The sequence below is a fragment of the Equus quagga genome, chromosome 13, assembly GCF_021613505.1.
Source record: "Equus quagga isolate Etosha38 chromosome 13, UCLA_HA_Equagga_1.0, whole genome shotgun sequence".
In the NCBI taxonomy this organism is placed as follows: Eukaryota; Metazoa; Chordata; class Mammalia; order Perissodactyla; family Equidae; genus Equus; species Equus quagga.
The window spans coordinates 96,448,998-96,470,673 of record NC_060279.1 but is presented as its reverse complement, the minus strand read 5'-3'; the positions used below and the strand labels follow the sequence as shown (position 1 = coordinate 96,470,673).

General features: G+C 41.6%; 1 pseudogene; it reads right to left on the bottom strand.

Moving 5' to 3' along the window:
• Positions 1-21,676, bottom strand: part of LOC124250379 (cytochrome P450 2B11-like) — a 32,320-nt pseudogene extending 10,644 nt beyond the window's left edge.

The window sequence follows — 21,676 nt, the reverse complement described above, 5'->3', positions numbered from 1 at the left end:
CCGGGGAGTTTAGTCTTTCCTTCCCTGGCCAGCTGTTTGTAAATCTGGCTTGGGGATGCTCAGCACCATTGGCTACAATGTCTAACAGCACACTCCTGTTGCAGTTTTCCTGTTAATTGGGTAGGTACCCATGTAGCTGGTTGCTAGGCTCAGGGGCTTACAGTTGCTATAGGCTTCAGGCCTACAATGCTGTTGTCAGTTCTCCTAGGAGTGCAGCTGAGTGGGGCTGGCCCTAGGCATGGGAGCACTCAATTGTTTCAGGTTTTGAAAGGTGAGGCTGATCCTTTTTATGGCAATTTGTGAAGCACAGTCTTCTGCCACTGATAAGCCTCACTGCCCCACAGGACCACACACACTGTCAACACAGTCTTTTTCTGTGCACACATCCCAACCCCCTGGAGCGTACTCTGATACCCCACTGCAGAGGCCCCCACCTCTCTACTAACACACCCCCACAGTTCACCTGGTCCTCACACAGGCCCTGCCCCACAGAGGTGAACACACTCGCCTGCCTGTAGAGGATTAAGGTACCCAGTCAATGCAGGCGAAAAAGTAGCCTGAGGGATTGCTGTTGGTCGGGGCTGGTCCCTAGGGCAGGCTGCCTACCCTGGCTGAATTGAATTAAATCTGTCTGTAGCGGGTGTGGCAGACCCCTGGGCTAACAGGCCAGGGGAAGAACCTCAATTGCATATGCCAGGGTCTGTGTCAACACGCCTGGACCAGGTCAGAACAATGACCACCCATGTCTCTGTCACTGGAGAGGTCCCTCCTCTCACCAAGATTCACCCAGAGCCCACCAGGGGAGTGTCTTTTCACCAAAGGACTGTCAGCCTTCTCTCTGGTGATTTTAGATTGCTGAGATGGGCGAGTTCATGTGTGGGCCCTGTAAGACCTGGGTCTTTTTGGCTTTCACCTGATAGCTTTTCTGGGAGTATCCCTGCTGCAGTTAATAGTCAGGGAAGCCAGATAGTAAGACCGTCATCTCAGTTGTGCTGAGTATGAAGGATGCTTATAGCAGTACGGTACCCCTGCTCAGGTCCCCACTTCTCCAGGGATGACTGTGTACCTTAGGGTGGCTCCTGCCTGACCAGCTGAGAAACTCCACTGCTCCTGAAGGTGGTTTTATTTTCTCTTCAGAAGGAATTTCTGCCTCTTCTGCCTTAGTCAGCACTGTCCCTTGTTGTGGGCGTTCTTTTAATCTAGTTTTCAGTTTTCTATCTGGGGTAATTTTTCCAAGAATAGTTGTAACCTGGTTGTGTCTGTGGGAGGAGATGAGTTCAGAGTCTGCTTCTGCTGCTATCTTGACAAGATCCATGGGGAGGTTTTTGATTTGTGTTGGTCTCCTTACAGGTAATTATTCTATTCTAATTGTCTATTTCATCTTTATTCTGCTTTGGAAGATTGTGTGATTCTAAGACTTTTTCCATATCTTCTAGATTATGAAGTTTGTTGTTATATAGTTATTCATAGAATTCTGTTATAATCTTTTGTATATCTGAGGTATTCGGTGTAATTTCTCCTCTTTCACTTCTGATTTTATTTATTTGAGCCTCCTCTCTTTTGCTTTTGCTTAGTCTAGCTAAAGACTTGTCAATTGTTTTATCTTTCCAAAGAAACAGCATTTAGTTTCAATGATTTTTGTCTGTTGTTATTTTAGTGTGTATTTCATTTATTTCTGCTCTGAATTTTATTATTTCTTTCCTTCTATTGATTTTTCACCTTTGTTGTTCTTCTTTTTCCAGTTCTTTTAGTTGCATGGTTGATTGTTTATTTGAGATTTTTCTTATTTGTTGAGGTAGCACTACATTGCTATAAATTTCTCTCTTAGAACCACTTTTGCTATCGCCAATAAATTTTGGCATGTTGTATTTTCATTTTCAATTGTTTCCAGGTATTTTTTTATTTCTTCATTGAAACGTTTTTCAGAGCACTTTGTATAATCTGCACGTTTTTATGGCTTTTCCGATTTTCTTCCTGTAGTTGATTTCTAGCTTCATACCATCGTGGTCAGGAAAGATGCTTGATAGTATTTCAATCTTCTTAAATTTATTGAGGCTTGTTTTGTGGCCTAATATGTGATCTATCCTTGAGGGTGCTCCATGTGCATTTGAAAAGAATGTGTATTCTGCGGATTTTGTGTGGAATCTTCTGTATATGTCTGCTAAGCCAACTGGTCTAATGAGTCATTAAGGCAAATGTTTCCTTATTGATCTTCTGTTTGGATGATCTATCCATTGGTGTAAGTGGTACGTTAAAGTCACCTACTATTGTTGTGTTACTGTCTGTTTCTCCTTTTATTTCTTTTAAGGATTGTTTTATATATTTAGCTGCTCCTATGCTGGGTGCATAGATATTTACAAGCATTATATCCTCTTGTTGGATTGTTCCCTTTATCATTATGTAGTGCCCTTCTTTGTCTCTTGTTACAGTTTTTGTTTTAAGGTCTATTTTGTCTCCCATAAGTATTGCTACCCAAGCTTTCTCCTCGTTGCCATTTCATGGAGTATCTTTTCCTATCACTTCACTTTCAGTCTGTGAGTGTCTTTAGGTCTGAAGTGTGTCTTTTGCAGGCGGCACGTAAGCGGGTCTTGTTTTTTATCCAATAGGCCACCCTATGCCTTTTGATTGGAGAATTTAGTCTATTGACATTTAATGTTGAGACTGTTGAGAGAGCTAGTCACGATGGCAGCGTACATAGACTCTGAACTCACCTCCTCCCACAAACACAACCAGGTTACAACTATTCTTGGAAAAATTATCCTGGAGAGAAAACTGAAAACTGGACAAAAAGAACCTCCACAACAAAGGACAGTCCTGACTGAGACAGAAATTCCTTCTAAAGGGAAAAAAATCCACCTTCCTGAGCAGCAGAGTTTCACAGCCAGTAGGGTAGGAGGCAACCTAAAGTACACAGCCCTCCATGGAGAAGTGGGGATCTGAGGAGGGGCGCGTTACTGCTATAAGCATCCTTCAGACTCAGTACAACTGAGATGAGTGTCATACTATCTGGCTTCACTGCCTATTAACTGCAATGGGGAATACCTCAGAAAAGCTATGAGACGAAAGCCAAAAAAAAAAAAAAAAACCCAGCTCTTAAAGGGCCCACACACAAATTCACCCATCTGAGAGAGCAAACTAAAATCACCAAAAAGGAAGCTATGCAGTCCTTTGTTGAAAAGAGACTTACCTGGTTGGCTCTGGGTTCATCACAGTGAGAGGTGAGACCTCTCCAGAGACTGAGACATTGCTGGTGGCCATTGTTGTGATGTAGTAAAGACATGCTGACACAGACCCTGGCAGACACCATTGGAGTACTTTCCCTGGCCTGATAGCTGAGGGGTCTGCCACACCCACTAGAGTGCAGATTTAACACAGTTCAGCCAAGGCAGTCAGCCCACTCTAGGAACTGGCCCCACCCAACAGCAATCCCTCAGGCTACTTTTTGGCCTGCATTGACTGGGTGCCTTAATCCTCTACAGGCAGACAAGTGTTTCCACCTCTGTGGGGCTGGGCCAGTGTGAGGACCAGATGAACTGTGGGGGGCGTTGGTGGAGAGGTGGGAGCCTCTGCAGTGGCACAAAGGGGTACAGTCCAGGGTGTCAGGAAGTGTGCACAGACTAGGGCTGTGTTGATGGTGTGTCTTAACACTGGCAGGAGACCTGTGCTTCAAAAACAGCCACAAAGAGTATAGGCCCCACCTTCCAAAGCCTGAAACAATTGAGTGCTCCATGCCTAGGGCCAGTCACACCCAGCTGCAATCCTAAGAAAGCTGACAACAACCTTGCAGGCCTGAGGCCTACAGCAACTTTAAGCACTTGAGGCTACCAATCAGCCACACTGGGTACCTTCTCAATTAAAAGGAAAACTGAAATAAGAGTGTGCTATTAGTCCTTGCAGCCAACGGTGCTGGGGCTCCCCAAACCCAATTTACAAACAGCCAGCCAGGAAGGGAAAGACTAGACTCCTTGGGTACCTGCAGTAACAACAAGCCTGTTACAGCAGGACACAAGTAGCCCAAACAGGAGTCATTCCTGGATCACTTGGACTGGTGATGAGAGGGATGAACACTGCTGGGCCTCAAAAGACATTTCTTACATAAGGCCAATTCTCCAAGATCAGGAGACAAAGCCGACTCACCTAATACATAGATATAAGCAAAGAGAAAGAGGCAAAATGAGGAGGCAAAGGAATACATTCCAAGCAAGGGAACAAGACGAAACCCCAGAAAAAGAACAAAATAAAACAGAAATAAGAAATCTACCTGACAAAGAGTTCAAACAAAAACTCATAAGGATGCTCACTGATATTGGGAGAAGACTGGATGAACACAGTAAGAACGTCAACAATGAATTGTAAAATATAAAAAAGAACCAATCAGAAAGGAAGAATACAACACTGGAAATGAAAAGTTCATTAGTGGGACTCAATAGCAGAGTAGAGGATGCAGAAGAACAGATCAGCGAGGTTGAAGAAAGACAAGAGGAAATCACCCAAGGTGAACAGATAAAAGAAAAAAGAATTTAAGAGAATGAGAACAGTCTAAGGGAACTCTGGGACAACATCAAGTACACTAACATTCGTATTATAGGTGTCCCAGAAGGAGAAGAGAGAGACAAGGGGGCAGAGAATCTATTTGAAGAAATAATAGCTGAAAACTTTCCTAACCTAAAGAAGGAAATAGACACCCAAGTACAAGAAGCACAGAGAGCACCAAACAAGAAAAATCTCAAAGAGGGCCACACTAAGACACATTATAATTAAACTATCCAAAATTAAAGATAAAGAGAGAATCATAAAAACAGCAAAAGAAAGGCAACAAGTGGCATGCAAAGGAAATCCCATAAAGCTATCGGCTGACATTTCAGCCAAAACCTTAAATGTTAGAAGAGAGTGGTGTGACACATTTAGAGTGCTGAAAGGAAAAAGCCTACAGCCAAGAATACTGTATCCAGGAAGGTTATCATTTGGGTTGGAAGGAGAGATAAAGAGCTTCCCAGACAAGCAAAAATTAAAGCACTTTATCACCAACAAGCCAGTTCTACAAGAAATACTGAAGGGAATTATTTAAGAGGGAAAGAGAAGACCACACATAGGGATTAAAAAAATTATCAAAAGAAAATAAACAAACCAGGCAATAAAATCAATGATAAAGGGAAAAATATAGTAAAGGTATCAGATCAACTGCCTATGAAGATAATATGTAGGTTAAAAGACAAAAGTACTAAAATTACCTATTTCAATGATAAGAGGGTAATGGATAGACACACACAAAAGAAGAGATTAGATATAATTTCAAAAACATAAAATGTGGGAGGAGGGGAGTAAGAGAGTAGAGCTTTTAGAAAGAGGTCAACTAAAGAGACTATCAACTCAATATAGATTGCTATGTAGGTAGAATATTGTCTAGGAACCTTATGGTAATCACAAACCAGGAAGCCATAATAAGTAAAAAAAAAAAAATAAGTAAGAGGAAAGAAATGAAACATACTACTAAAGAAAGCCATCAAACCACAAGGGAAGAGAGCAAGAGAAGAAAAAACAAACAGAGAACTACTAAAACACCCAGAAAAAAAATAAAATGGCCATAAATACACTTTTATCAATACCTACTTTGAATGTCAATGGACTAAATGCTCCAGTCAAAAGGCATAGGGTGGCCAATTGGATAAAAAAAACAAGACCTATATATATGCTGCATACAAAAGACACACTTCAGACCTAAAGATACAAACTGAAAGTGAAAGGACAGAAAATGATACTCTCTGCAAATGGCAAAGAAAAGAAAGAGGGGGTAGCAATACTTAGACGAAATAGACTTTAAAACAAAAACTGTAACAAGAGACAAAGAAGGGCACTATATGATGATGAAGGGACAATCCAACAAGAAAATATAACACTTGTCAATATATATGCACACAGAGGAGCACCTGAATATATAAAACAATTATTAACAGACATAAGAGGAGAAATAGACACAATAATATGATAATAACACAATAATAGTAGGTGACTTTAACACTCCACTTACACAAATGGATAGCTCATCCAAACAGAAGATCAATAAGGAAACATTGGCTTTAAATGACACATTAGACCAGATAGACTTAGTAGATATATATAGAACATTCCATCCAAAAACCGCAGAATACACATTCTTTTCAAATGCACATGGAACATTCTCTAGGATTGATCACATATTAGGCCGCAAAACAAGTCTCAATACATTTAAGAAGATCAAAATAACACCAAGCATCTTTTCTGACAAAAAAAGTATGAAACTAGAAATCAGCTACAGGAAGAAATCAGAAAAGCCAAAAAAAGTGGAGATTAAACAAAATGCCACTGAAAAACGATTGGGTCAATGAAGAAATCAAAGGAGAAATCAAAAAATACCTGGACACAAATGAAAATGAAAACACGACATGCCAAAATGTATGGGGTACAGAAAAGACGATCTAAGGGGGAAGTTTAAAGCAATTCAGGCCTACCTCAACAAACAAGAAAAATCCCAAACAAACAATCTAACAGGGCACCTAAGGAGCTGGAAAAACAAGAACAAACACCCCAAAATTAGCAGAAGGAAGGAAATAATAAAAGTCAGAACAGAAATAAATGAAATAGAGACTTGAAAAACAACGGAAAAAATTATTGAAACCAAGAGCTGGTTCTTTGAAAGATAAACAAAATTGACAAACCTTTAGCTAGACACACAAAGAAAAAAGGAGAGAAGGCTCAGATAAATAGAATCAGAAATGAAAGAGAAATTACAAGAGACACCTCAGAAATACAAAAGATTATAAGGGAATAATATGAAAAGCTCTACGTCAACAAATTGGATAATCTAAAGGAATGGATAAATTGTTAGAATCATACAGCCTTCCAAAACTGGATCAAGAAGGAGTAGAGAATTTGAATAGTCCAATCACCAGTAATAAGATGGAAACAGTAATCAAAAACCTCCCAAAAAATAAAAGTCCAGGACCATATGGCTTCCCTGATGAATCCTACCAAACATTCAAAGACTTAATACCGATCCTTCTCAAACTTTTCCAAAATATTAAACAGGAAGGAAGCCTTCCTAACTCATTCTATGAAGTCAACATTATCCTAATACCAAAACCAGAGAAGGACAACACAAAAAAAGAAGCTTACAGGCCAATATCACTGATGAACATTGATGCAAAAATCTTCAAGAAAATACTAGCAAATCGAATACAACAATACATTAAAAAGATCGTACATCATGATCTAGTGGGTTTTATTCCATGGATAGAGGGATGGTCCAACATCCGCAAATCAATCAACATGATACACCACATTAAGAAAATGAAGAATAAAAATCACATAATCATCTCAATAGATGCAGAGAAAGCATTTGACAAGATACAGCAATCATTTATGATGAAAACTCTAAATAAAACGGGTATAGAAGGAAAATACCTCAACATGATAAAGGCCATATATGACAAACCCTCAGCTAATATCGTTCTCAATGGAGAAAAACTGAAAGCTGCCCCTCTAAGGACAGGAACCAGAGAAGGATGCCCACACTCACTACTCTTATTTAACATAATATTGGAAGTCTTAGCCAGAGCAATCAGGCAAGAAAAATAAATAAGGGGCCGGCCCCATGGCAGAGTGTTTAAGTTCACACACTCTTCTATGGCAGCCCAGGGTTTCGCCTGTTCAGATCCTGGTCAGGGACATGGCACCGCTCATCAAGTCATGCTGAGGTGGCATCCCACAGGCCACAACTAGAAGGATCCACAACTAAAATATACAACTATGTACTGGGGGATTTGGGGGAGAAAATGAAAAAATAAAGTCTTTTTTAAAAACATGAAATAAAAAGGATCTATATTGGAAAAGAAGTGAAACTGTCACTCTTTGAAGATGACATGATTTTATATAAGGAAAACTCAAAAGAACACACTAAAAAACTTTTAGAAATAATAAATTAATACAGTCAAGTCTCAGGATACAAAATCAACATACGAAAATTGGTTGTGTTTCTATACACTAACAAGGAAGTAGAAGAAAGAGATATTAAGAATACAATCCCATTTACAGTTGCAAAAAAAGAATAAAATACCTAGGAATAAACTTAACCAAAGAGGTGACAGATCTGTACACTGAAAACTAAAACATTGTTGAAAGAAATTGAACCACAAAGAAGTCGAAGGATATTCTGTGATTTTGGATGGGAAGAATTAACTTAGTTAAAAGGTCCATACTTCCTAAAGCAATCTGTAGATTCAATGCAATCCTGAAAAAAGTTCCAACAACATTTTTCACAGAAATACAAGAAAGAATCCTAAAATTTATACGGAACAACAAAAGACCCCGGATAGCCAAAGGAATCTTGAGGAAAAAGAACAAAGCTGGAGGTATCACACTCCCTGATTTCAAAATATACTACAAAGCCATAATAACCAAAGCAGCATGGTACTGGCACACAAACAGACACACATATCAATGGAACAGAATCAAGAGCCCAGAAATAAACCCACACATATATGGACACCTAATTTTCAACAAGTGCTCCAAGAGCATGCATTGGAGAAAGGAGAGTCTCTTCAATAAACGGTCTTGGGAAACTGGACAGCCACATGCAAAAGAATGAAAGTAGACCATTCTCTTACACCATGCACAAAAATCAACTCAAAATGGATTAAAGACTTGAATGTAAGACCTGAAACCATGAAACTTCTGGAAGAAAACATAGGAAGCATGCTCTTTGACATCAATCTTAACAGCATATTTTCAAGTACCATGTCTGACCGGGCAAAAGAAACAAGAAAAAACAAACAAATGGGACTACATCAAACTAAAAATCTTCTTCACAACAAAGGAAACCATCAACAAAACGAAAAGACAACCTAACAATTGGGGGAAGATATTTGCAAACCATATATCAGATAAGGGGTTAATATACAAAATATACAAAGTACTCATACATCTCAACAACAACAAAAACCCAACAACCCAATTAAAAAATGGGCAAAAGACGTAACAAAGATTTCTCCAAAGAAGATATATGGATGGCCAACAGACACATGAAAACATGTTCAACATCATTAACTATCAGGGCAATGCAAATCAAGGCTACAATGAGATATCACCTCCCTCCAATCAGAATGGCTATAATTAGCAAGACAGGAAACAGGTGTTGGAGAGGATGTGGAGAAAAGGGAACACTCGCACACTGCTGGTGGGAGTGTAAACTGGTGCAGCCACTACAGAAAGCACTATGAAGATTCCTCAGAAAATTAAGAATCTACCATGTGATCCAGCTATTCCACTACTGGATACTTATCCCAAGAGCTTGAAAACACAAATGCGTAAAGATACATGCACCCCTACGTTCATTGCAGCCTTATTCACAATAGCCAATACTTGGAAGTAACCTAGGTGCCCATCAAGGGACAAATGGATAAAGAAGATGTGGTATTTATACACGATGGAATACTACTTAGTCAAAGAAATGATGAAATCCTGCCATTTGTGACAACATGGATGGACCTTGAGGGTATTATGCTAAGTGAAATAAGTCAGAGGGAGAAAGTCAAATCCCATATGATCTCACTCCTAAGTAGAAGGGAAAAACAATGAAAAATAAACACATAGCGACAGAGATCGGATTGGTGGTTACCAGAGGGGTAGCGGGGGAGGGGTGATCAGACTCACATGTATGGTGATGGATTATACTTATTCTTTGGGTGGTGAACACGATGTAATCTGCACAGAGTTCGAAATATATTACGATGTACACCTGAAAGTTATATAATGTTATAATCCAATGTTACTGCAATAAAAAAATAAAATAATTGTTTCAAAAAATAATAATACAGTAGCTATGGATAAGAATGTACTTATTGTCATTTTATCGCATTTTTTCTTGGTGTTTTAGTAGTTCTTCTCTGTTCCTTTCTTTTTTTTTTAAAGATTTTATTTTTTCCTTTTTCTCCGCAAAGTCCCCCAGTACGTAGTTGTATATTCTTAGTTGTGGCTCCTTCTAGTTGTGGCATGTAGGATGCCGCCTCAGCGTTTGATGAGCAGTGCCATGTCCGCGCCCAGGATTCGAACCAATGAAACACTGAGCCGCCTGCAGCGGAGCACGCGAACTTAACCACTCAGCCATGGGGCCAGCCCCTGTTCCTTTCTTCTTCTCTTGCTCTCTTCCCTTGCGGTTTCATGGCTTTCTTTAGTATTATGTTTGGGTTCCTTTCTCTTAATTTTTTGCATATTTATTGTAGGTTTCTGGTTTGTGATTACCATAAGGTTCATATATAATAACCTATGTATATATAATATATATTAAGTTGGTGGTCTCCTTAGTTTGGCCTCTTGCTAAAAGCTTTACTCTTTTACTCTCCTCCTGACACATTTTATGTTTTTGATATCATATCTAACCTATATTTTTTGCATGTGTTTCATTACCCTCTTATCACGGAAAGAGATCATTTTTGTACTTTTTTCTTTTGACTTTCGTATTAGCTTCATAGGTGGTTGATCTACCACTTTTATTGTATATTTGCCTTTACCAGTGATTTCATTGTGCTTTTTTTGATGACTTCCTTATTCCTATTTTTGATCTTCTCTTTTCCACTTAAATTAGTCCTATTAGCATTTCTTGCAAAGCTGGTTTCTTGGTGATAAACTCCTTTAGTTTTTGCTTGTCTAATAAACTCTCTATCTCTCCTTCCATTCTGAATGATAACCTTGCCAGGTAGTGTATTTTCCCTTCAGCATTTTAAATATATCATGCCTCTCTCTTCTAGCCTGTAAAGTTTCTGCTGAGAAGTCAGCTGATAGCCTTATGGGGTTTCCTTTGTATATAACTTGTTGCCTTTCTCTCATATCTTTTAGGATTCTCTCCTTATTTTTAGTTCTTGACATTTTAACTACAATGTGTCTTTGTGTGGGTCTCTTTGAGATCATTTTGCTTGGTGCTCTCTGTGCTTCCTGTACCTGGATGTCTGTTTCTTTCCTCAGCTTTGGAAAGTTTTCAGCTATTATTTCTTCAAATAGATTCTCTGCCCCTTTTTCTCTCCCTTCTCCTTCTAGGACACCTATAAAATGGATGTTAGTGTGCTTGATGTTGTCCCTGAGGTCCCATAGACTGTCCTCATTCTTTTTAATTCTTTTTCCTTTTATCTGTTCAGCTTGGGTGATTTCCTCCCATCCAGCTCGCTGATCCATTCTTCTATATCATCTACTCTGCTATTGAGTCCCTCTAGTGAATTTTTCATTTCCATTCCTGTACTCTCCATTCTTATTGGGTTTTTTTAAATTCTTTTTCTTTTTTTAATTTTTTTAGAGGAAGATTAGCCCTGAGTTAACATCTGCTACCAATCTTCCACTTTTTGCTGAGGAAGTCTGGCCCTGAGCTCACATCCATGCCCATGTTCCTCTTCTTTATATGTGGGATGCCTACCACAGCATGGCTTGACAAGCAGTGAGTAGCTCCACACCCAGGATCTGAACCAGCAAACCCCAGGCCGCCAAAGCAGAACATGTGAAGTTAACTGCTGTGCCACCAGGTCAACCCCAATTGGTTCTTTTTTATATTTTCCAGTTCTTTGTTTCAGTTCTAACTGAGTTCATTCATTCTTCTCCCAAGATCAGTGAGTGTCTTTATAACTATTTGTTTGAACTCTTTCTCAAATAGATTTTTTATTTGTGTTTCCTTTAGTTCTTTTTCTGGGATTTTTGTCCTGTTCCCTACTTGGAATGTATGCCTTTGTCTTCTCATTTTGCCTCTTTCTCTGGTCTTATATCTATGTCTTAGGTAGGGCAGCTACATTTCCCTATCTTGGAGAGGTGGCCTTATGTAAGAGATGCCTTACAAGGCCCAGCAGTATGCTTCCTTCTCATCACCAGTTCCAAATGTTCCAGGAGTGTCCCCTGTCTTGACTAAGTGTGTCCTTCTGTTATTGCAGCCTTGCTCTTGCTACAGGTTCCTAGGGAGGCTAGGCTGTGCCTCTAGCTGGCTGGTTGGAATGCTCAGCTCTGTGTGGCTGCTATGGACTCTTCAGTCACATTATCAGGCATGGGGAGCTCCAGCACGATTGGCTGAAAAGCCTAGTAGCACACTTCTGTGGCAGTTTTTCTGTTAAGTGAGAAGGCCCCCACTGTGGCTGCTTCCTAAGCTCAGGGGCTTACAATCACTGCAGGCCTCTGGCCTGCAAGGCTTTTGTCAGCTCTCTCAGGATTGCAGCTGAGTGGGGCTGGCCCCAGGCATGGGAGGACCCAATTGCTTCAGGCTTTGGAAGGTGGGGAAAATCCCTTATGTGGCTGTTTGAGAAGCACAAGTCAGCTGCAGCTGTCAGGCCCCACCACCTATAGGATCACATACTCCTTCAATGTAGTCCTGCCCTGTGCGTGTGCCCTGACCCACTGAAGTGGACCCACTCACCATACTGCAGAGGCTCCACACACTCCACCAATGCAGGCCTGCCTCTCATGCATGCCTTGTCCCCAGAGGCAGACCCACTTGTCCGCTGCAGAGATTCCAGGTGCCTCACTTATGCCAGCCCACAAGTTACCTGAGGGCTTGATGTTGGATGGGGCCACTTCCTAGAGTGGGCTGCCTGCCATGGCCAAGCTGGATTAAATCAGTGCTCTAGTAGGTGGAGCAGACCCCTGGGCTAACACACCAGGGGAAGAACTCCAATGGCATCTGCCAGCGTCTGTGTCAGCATGTCTGCACTAGGTCAAAATAATGGCTGCTTCCAATGCCTCAGTCTCTGGAGAGGCCTCACCTCTCACCAAGATGCACCCAAAGCCTACCAGGTGAGTCTCTTTTCACCAAAGGACTGTGCACCTTTCTTTCTGGTTATTTTAGGTTGCTTTCCAAAATGGGTGAATTTGTGTGTGGCCCCAATTAAGAGCAGGCTTTTCTTTCCATTATGTCTGACAGCTTTTCTGGGGGTATTTCCCGTGGTAGTTAATAGCCAGCAAAGTCAGATATTATGCACTTGTGCTGAGTCCAAAAGCTGTTTATTGTGGTAATGCTTCCCTACTCAGATCCCTGATTCCTCCAGGGAAGGCTTCATACCTTAAGGTTGCTCCTGGCCAGCCATGAGGTGTCATGGATCAAAGGTTGCTTTTTCTCTCCAGAAACCTGCTTTTTCTCTCTTCCACCTGTCAGCACAGTCCATGGTTTTCAGGATTCTTTTTATCCGGTTTTCAGTTCTCTCTTAGGGGTAATTGTTCCAAGAGCAGTCATAAATTCATTGTGTCTATGGGAGGAGATGAGTTCAGAGTCTGCCTACACTGCCATCTTGAAACCATCCCCATGTGAAGGTCAACTTTTAGGTTTTAAGCTGCTGAGGTATTCAAGTTGTTTATCACAGCCTAGCCTGCCCTGAATAACATAGACCATGGCTTCCTATGGAGCCTTGGTCAACCCCTCCCCTCTGGGCCTCTCTTGCTCCAGCTCTACAAGAGAGTGCCTGACTCAACACTAGGATATCTACTATTTTTTTAACAGGTCAAAGGAGAAAAACAATTTGATCACCTGGTCAGGAGCTGAAAAGATATTAGAGAATTCTCAACACCAAATGCTATTGAAATTTCTAAAAAAGGAAGAACCTGTGGCAAAATACACCAAAATATAAATATGCCAGAAAGAGATTTAAGGAGAATTAAAATTTTAGCATAAGATAAATTACAAGCCAGTGGCTAAAATTTGAATTATTTGGTAGGTGAATGGATCAGGGCACTTGCACAACACTGAGAGTGAGGAATCCCCAAATTTTTGTGCCATAAGTGCTTCCTGGGCTGCACCCTAGTGTGGTGCTTGGACTTTAACAATTGGTTCACAAAAATAAATCATTGAAATTTCCTTCTTTTTTCTTCCCTTCTGTTCTCTTTTTTCCCTCTTCCCTTTCCTTGATCTACCTCCCTATCATCTATCTGTCTATCTATCTATCTATCTATCTATCTATCTATCATCATCATCATCATCATCATCATCTACTTATCTGTCTATCTATGTACCATCTATCTATCTATCACCTGTCTATCTATCCATCCACCCATCACCTACCTTGGTGTATGTAAACATATTTAATAAAAAATTTGGAAGGACATCTTCCACAGCATTAACAGATATGACTTTGGTGGGGAATTGCAGGTGATTTTCACTTACAACTTTACTTCCTTGTTTGTATAAAAATTAGAAAAAATAAAGTTATTTTTATTTTGAAAAAAAATCTAAAAATAGCTTTCCCAATTCTTGGCTCATCGCAGGTGCTTATAATGGATGATTTGTGTGTCTATTGTGTATGCATGTGCATGTATGTGTCGTTGTCTTTCATGTTATCTCCATCACTGACTTAGTCTCCAAATTTCTCCCCATCATACCTCCTCTCTCTCATCCCCCTCACAATATCTTTGTGTCTGTAGATGTCTTGCTTTCTCTTTCCTTCATAATCCTCATATTTATCAAAATGTTCACCCACTGTTTGCGGTTGGACAAAGGGAGAAAAATCACACATAGAAGAGGAGGTGAGCAGGCATTTTCATAATGTGGACAGGGCACCACTTACCCATGGAGAATGGAATGAAGCTTCCTGCTTCCTGAAGTTGCCCTCTGCATCCAGGAAACGGCCATGGTGGAAGGTGTGTGGCTTCTCAAAGTGTCCTGAGGCTTGGAAGACAGAGCTCAGGATAGCGAACACAGTAGTGTCCTAAGAGGGCATCAAAGCCAAGAGGATCCAAATGACCATCAACAAGGAGGAGCTGAATCAATGATGGTACACCCACAGGTGATAATAAGCTTTACCCACTGTATGGTCTACAGTTGGTGGATAAAATAATTGCCAAAATAATGAGTTGAGATAATTCTGCCCCTTCTGGTTAACATGCTGTCCAGAGCTCTCCAGGAATCTCCAGCGACCACCCTTACCCTTCTTCTCAATGACCCTTTGGACTTCCTCACGGTCCATCAACTAAAAAGGTCACATCTGGCTCAGTGGAGGCCTCCAAGGAACCGATTCCTGCACAAGGGCTGGAATACAATCTTATGGGTGGTGCCTATTGGATGTTAGATATTGTGAGTATCACCCCTATGTACATCTATACTCAGGAACATTTGCAACCATGGAAAAAATGAATTAGAACCATAGGCATTGACCTGAAATTATATCAACAGCATACTCATATTATAAAATGAAAGCCAGACACAGACACAAAATAAAAACAAGTTTAAAATTGTATTAGTATGAACATAAAGACAGGAGGGGAAGGAGACATGCACACTGTACACACAAGTTCCAAAGTGATAGATACAGTATGACCCGATCTTTTTGTATATGTGTATATATGAGGTATATGTTCATATAATTCAAAGAAAGTGTGGAAGGAGAAACATCAAATTGTGAATGCCTTCTCCTGAAGGAGGAAAGTAGGAGACACGATAAAATAGTTTTTTTAAAAAAGCTCTATTTTGGGGGCCAGCCCCGTGGCTTACTTCTTAAGTTCACATGCTCAGCTTCTGCAACCCGGGATTTGCAGGTTCAGATCCCAGGTGCAGACCTAGCACTGCTCATCAAGCCATGCTGTGCTGGCATCCCACATAAAATAGAGGAATATTGGCACAGATGTTAGCTCAGCAGCACTCTTCCTCAAGCAAAAAGAGGAAGATTGGCAACAGATATTAGCTCAGGGCCAAACTTCCTCACAAAGGAAAAAAAGCTCTATTGTATAACAAGTTTCACTAAGTAAATGGTACTTTTTTCAGAAAATCTAACATCTAATAAAGGTAAAACATAAGACAGAGAGAAGGGAGAGAAATTTTCTATATTTCTAAAATCCCTCTCCCTCACATATAAACCTGGAAATAAAAGTTCTCATTTCAGTCCAACAGCCAGAGACACGGAGTATAAGACTGCAGGCAGACAGCACCTTCCATCCAAGATTCTGTGGTCCTGCTGGTCTCACCTTAAGGAGATGATATCCCAGAAATCAGTGTCCTTGATGACAGAGTATGGGACACCTGTGGGGATGAAGTCACTGAATCTCTCAATCTTGTGAATCATGTCATCTGTATAAGGCATTTTTGCCTGACCTTAAAGGGCTGGGAGATGGTGTGGGCCAATCACTGTCTCCTAGATTTTCTCTAAGAATGGTGAGGGTTGGAAGAAGGTCAATTAATGCCTATAACAGTGGGCTTAGCCAAGTCACCAAAAAAATGACCTGCAGACTTGGAGGAAGGTCTTATGAATTGTTTACTAGAGCATTGGGTTATTTTTCCTGCTCAATGAAAGTATCAAGAAAGAAAGTTGATGGCTTCTTTGTCAAAAAGTCTTGTCTGATGTTTCCACTGTAGTTATGAGAGGGATCATTTGGGTAAGGGTGGTTGGGTCGAAATTCATTCAACACTTAAGGCACCTTTTTTAAAAAAAAACAAAAAACTAAAAATGCATTGTAGCTGCAACTGAGGACTTGTCCTTCTGTCTCCCTGATTTGCTATATGATCTTGGATAAGTCAGTTCCGATGTAAATTCATTATCTCTAAAATAAACATTTTTGATGAGATGAAACTTTCCGAAAGTCTGATCTGCAGACCATCCAAACGAGAACCAATTGAGAGCCTTTTTAATTAGCTGTAAACCAGCAATATACTCCAAATAGTTAAGTTCTTTGCCATCCTCAAAGTGTTCTGTCAAGAGCCACCTGCTTTTGTAGACTGCAAAATGTCCTGTGAATGATAATGCTTTGTGACTGGAGCATGCTTTGTAAACCATAAAGAACCTTACAACCTCCCAAGTGTTTTTGCAAATTCCAAAATATTTCATAAGCACAAGAGTACCTCCTAAACCAGAGGGTGCTTCATTGAATGAAAAGCATTTTGCAAACTGTGAAGTACCTTGTCAACTTCAAAGAGCTCTGTCAGCAGCAAAGCTTCATTATAAGTTACAGATCCCTACGGGATGGATTTTTTTCACACTGATCAGGACAGAAGTTGTCTGTCTTCATCCATCACCCAGCCCCTTCCAGCATGGCCTCAGAGACCCACAGCTATCTGGCCTCCACCAACCATAAGCCCAGCTAACCTAAGACATCTGGGTTCTTAAGAAGGAGAAGAAGCACGTAGGAGAGTGGTTCTGGAGGTCTCCATGCCAGTGAAGAACAGCGAGAGCAAGGTATGGACATTATTCTTATGGTGGAACTCTCTCAGGATCAGAGCATTCATGAGGGTAGCAATGGACAATCCTTGATGCCTCCTCTTGCATCCATTTTTGTTTCTGGATCTTCTTTTCTCTTCACTCACTCTCTTGTTACTCTGTGCTGGTTTTTCTTTTTCCCTATATCCTTTTTTTTCTATTCAAGGGAAACAAAGGAGCAAAAGGGTGGGCTCTGGGGCCAAACTGACTGGAATCAAGCTCAGGCCCTACCATTTACTAGCTGTGTGCCCTTGAGCAAGGAACTTAACCTCTCTTAACATCTGAGGTGATGCCTCAGTTCATCCCCTAGGGTTGTTTTGAAATTATGTATGTAAGTGGTCAATAAACTTAGGGATTAATTTTTTGTTATTATCTTCTCTGTCCTTTGGTGCCTTTGCTTTCCTGATTGGCTCTTGCAGCTGTATATCCAGAGGTAATATTGAAGATATTTAACAACTTGTATGAGTCTTACCAGACCAATCAGAACAGACATCAGCCTCCAACCAATGAGAACAGACATGGGCTGTGACTAGTCATAACAGACATGGGGCTCTGACCAATCAGAACAGATATGGGTCTCTGAGGAATCAGAATGGGAGGGGACTCCTCAGGCAAGGGAAACTAAAGAAAAAATAAACAAAAGGGACTATGTCAGACTAAAAAGCTTCTGCAAGGCAAAGGAAACCATCAACAAAATGAAAAGACAACCCACCACAGGGAGAAAATATTTGCAAACTGTATATCTGACAAGGGGTTAATTTCCAAAATATATAAAAACTCATACAACTCAACAACAAAAAAAAGCCAACAACCTGATGAAAAAATGGGCAGAGGATATGAACAGACATTTTTCCAAAGAAGATATACAGATGGCCAACAGGCAAAAGATATTCAACATCACGAATCATTTGGGAAATGTAAATCAAAACCACAATGAGATATCATATCACACCCATCACAATGAAAATTATTAAGAAGACAAGAAATAACATGTATTGAAGAGGATGTGGAGAAAACAGAACCCTCAAATACTTCTGTTGGGAATACAAACTGGTGTGGCCACTGTGGAAAACAGTATGGAGATTTCTCAAAAAATTAAAAATAGAGATACCATGTGATCCACCTATTCTGCTTTTAGGTCTTTATACAAAGAACATGAGAACACCAATTCAAAAATGTTCATAGGAGCATTATTCACAATAGCCAAGATTGGAAACAAAATATGTGTCCATCAATGGATGAATGGATAAAGATGTGTTATATAGAGAGAATGGAATACTACTCAGCCATTTAAAAAGACAAAATCATGCCATTTGTGACAATTATGGACAGACCTTGAGGGTATTATGCTAAGCGAAATAACACAGACCAAGAAAGACAAATACCATGTGATTTCACTTGTTTGTGGAAGATAAACAAACACATAGATACAGAGAACAGATTGGTGGTTACCAAAGGGGAAGAGGGCAGGGGAAGGGTGAAAGGGCTAACGGGGTACATATGTATGGTGACCAACGGAAACTAGACTTGTGGTGGTGAACAAGATGCAGTCTATACAGAAGTTGAAATATAATAATATGCACCTGAAATTTACACAATGTTATAAACAAATGTGACCTCAAAAACATAATTAAAAAAAATGGAAGGGGTGAGCAGGATCTCAGAAGCCCCCTGTTGGGCCAGATGTTAACTCTTTAGTTGTTACCTCTTAACAGGCTTTCCAGGAGGAAAACCTGGGGAGGCTGAGGAAGGAATAGTGGGCAGTGGGGTTGGGCCAGGGTCACTGTTACTAACTCATAGTGAGCTATTTCAATATTTAAACAACACATACATCGTACCCAAACACATGAGCTCAGTGGCAGTAGTGTGTCCATCACTCCCTTTCCCACTCACCCCCAATGTAGCTTTGTCCTTGCCTTATCTATGCGTAAAAGGAAGGAATGAGTGAAGTCCTTTGAGGTACTGGGGTCCAGTATTTCCTGGTTTCTCTCAATGTTTCCAGCATTTGTGCCTCTCCATGTTCTCTGTGATAACATCTTTCATTTCTTGAATGTTTCTGTACAAGTGAGTGTGTGTGCCAGGAAAGAGTTTCAAAAGGACAGATAGGAGTTTAAACACCCCCAGGGAAGCAAGGAATGCCCCAGAACCTGTTGTACTCTCTGGGCTTTTGTTATTGGTGTTGATGTTGTGCACTGCACAACAGAAACATCTGAAAGGCACCATTCACCACATGGACTTGGGGAATGTGGGTGCTAGCTGAGCAGACACACACACATACACACTCATACACACACACTCAGTGGGGCATGAACAGCTGCACCCTGCTCTTACATCTGCTGAGGTTTCTTCTCTCATAGTCCACCCATGTTGGAGGTCTTATTCTTACCCCTAAACTGATCCATCACCTCACCTGGGGAGGTGCAGGTGTTGACATGTGTGCACAGAAGCCTGAACTCTTGAGGACTTCTTGCTTTGGTGTTCAGGACAGAAAGCATCTGATTCCTTCCCAGGGTCCACTCACCTCAATTCCTGGCCACAGTGATATCTCTGGCCTCCCTGGCTATAGAAACAGCTGAGAATGGTGAAGATTTCATTCAGCGAATTTAGCAGCTGTAAGAATCTGGTGCCCTGGTAAATAAAGCGCTCACCAAAGATGCTGGAGCAGATGATGTTGGCCATTGTGGAGTGAAAGAGGAAGGTGGGATCCAGATATGCCCCTGGGGATGTAAGGTCTGTCATGAGGGTCCCTGAATTGCCCTTCTGGGTGGCTCTGACCTTGCTGGTGTCATCTTGGGCTGTCTGGTTTCTTTCTCTGCCGCTGGCCAGCCTAGCTTTCACTGGGTCTCTGCACCTCACTTTTCTTTCTGGGAGTCTCCCACTCTGTATCTCTTGTTGTTTTTCTCCGTCTCTGTCTGGATCTGACTTTCTTGATGGCCCTGTGTCTTTCTCTGGTCTTGTCCCTGACTCCTTCTTGGAGCCTCAGCCCCTTCTTCTCTGTGCTCACTCTTTTCATGCCCTCTTTGTGGTCCCTCTCCTTGGCCTCACTGACACTCTGTGTCCCCCCTGATCTATTTCTATTTTTACTTTTTTCTTTCTAAGTCTTTTCCTTGAAGTTTCTGCTTCTGGGTAGATCTTTGTTAGTGTCTTCAGTTTGTCTCTGTCTTGCTGTCTCTCTCTCTCTGCTTTCTGTTTCTCTGTCTGCTTTCTCTGCCTCTCCCTCTTTTCTTCCCAGTCCCTACCTCACTCTGTCATCCTCATCCTCTTCCTCTATTTCTCTCTCTGTCTCCAGCTCGTCTCTCTCTCTGCATCTGTCTCTGCATCCATCTGTCTCTGTGCCTGGGTCTTTCTCCATCTGTCATGTTCTTTTGCTCCCTCTCTGTCCCCATCTCACCCACCCCCTGCCTGCCTCTCCACCCTTCAGCACAGGCCCAGGGCTCACCCTGGGATTTCTGCAGTTCCTCCACCAGACACTGAGCCTTGTCTTTTTTTCTCTCCTCCATACTCCAATTCCCCATCCTCAAGGTGGCCTGACAGAATTGTCAAAGGGCCTTCCAAGAATTTCCATTGGTAAAGATCACACCTGATTGGTTCAGCAAGCAAGGAAGGCTGGGAAAAGGCATAGTGTGTTCCCTCATCCTCTCCCCAGTCCCCACTTTCATCCTCCACTCACCAGTTCCCTGGAAGATGTGGTCACATACGGTGATATGACCTCAGCCAGAAAAAGCCTCTGCCTCCCTCACTGTCTCGTACCCACACAGGATGATGGCTGGCCAGGGCCCCAGGTAGATCGTGAAGACATCCCCGTATTTCTCCAGCAGCTGTGGAGGCAGGTGTAGATAACACTCTCTAGCTCACGAGAAATGCCTCAATGCTCACACCTGGATCACACCTTCCAGGGTAGCCAAAACATCACTAACTGCAGCCTCATCAGGGAAGAAGAGAGACTTGAAATCCATGGCCTCCTTCAAGTCTCCCATGTATGCCCTCACCCCAAGTGTCCTTCTCTCTTGGCTTTTCCACAAACCGTCCCAGCTTTGGAGTTTAAGAATTACACAGACTCCCCATATCTGAGCTCTAGGACCGCTCCCTCCCAATCCCCATGGGACCACAGCTCAAAGCCTCAAGTCTATCAGAATTTCTCCCTCCATTTTACCTTCCCTCCATTCCATCTCATAGGAACTCCAGAAGCTTCTCTAGTGGGCAAGCCAGGCCAGGTTGTGGTTGGAAGAAGACCATCCCCAAGCTGGCCTGCCAAGCCCCACCCAAAGTTTGACTCTCAACTATCTTGCTGCCTCTGAGCTGTTTCCTGTCCAACCCCTCCTGCTCTCCACTCTTTTGCCCTCCCCATCTCACAGCCTGCAGGGACTTGAGAAAGACTTTGTGCTTTGGTTGTAAAATGTTACCCAGGAATATTTTGGAGGTGGCCACGGGAGGTGGGGTGGCCGCATAGTAGCAAGAGGCCAGTGAGGATGACTGAGGAGCAGGATGGCCAGGAACGCCAT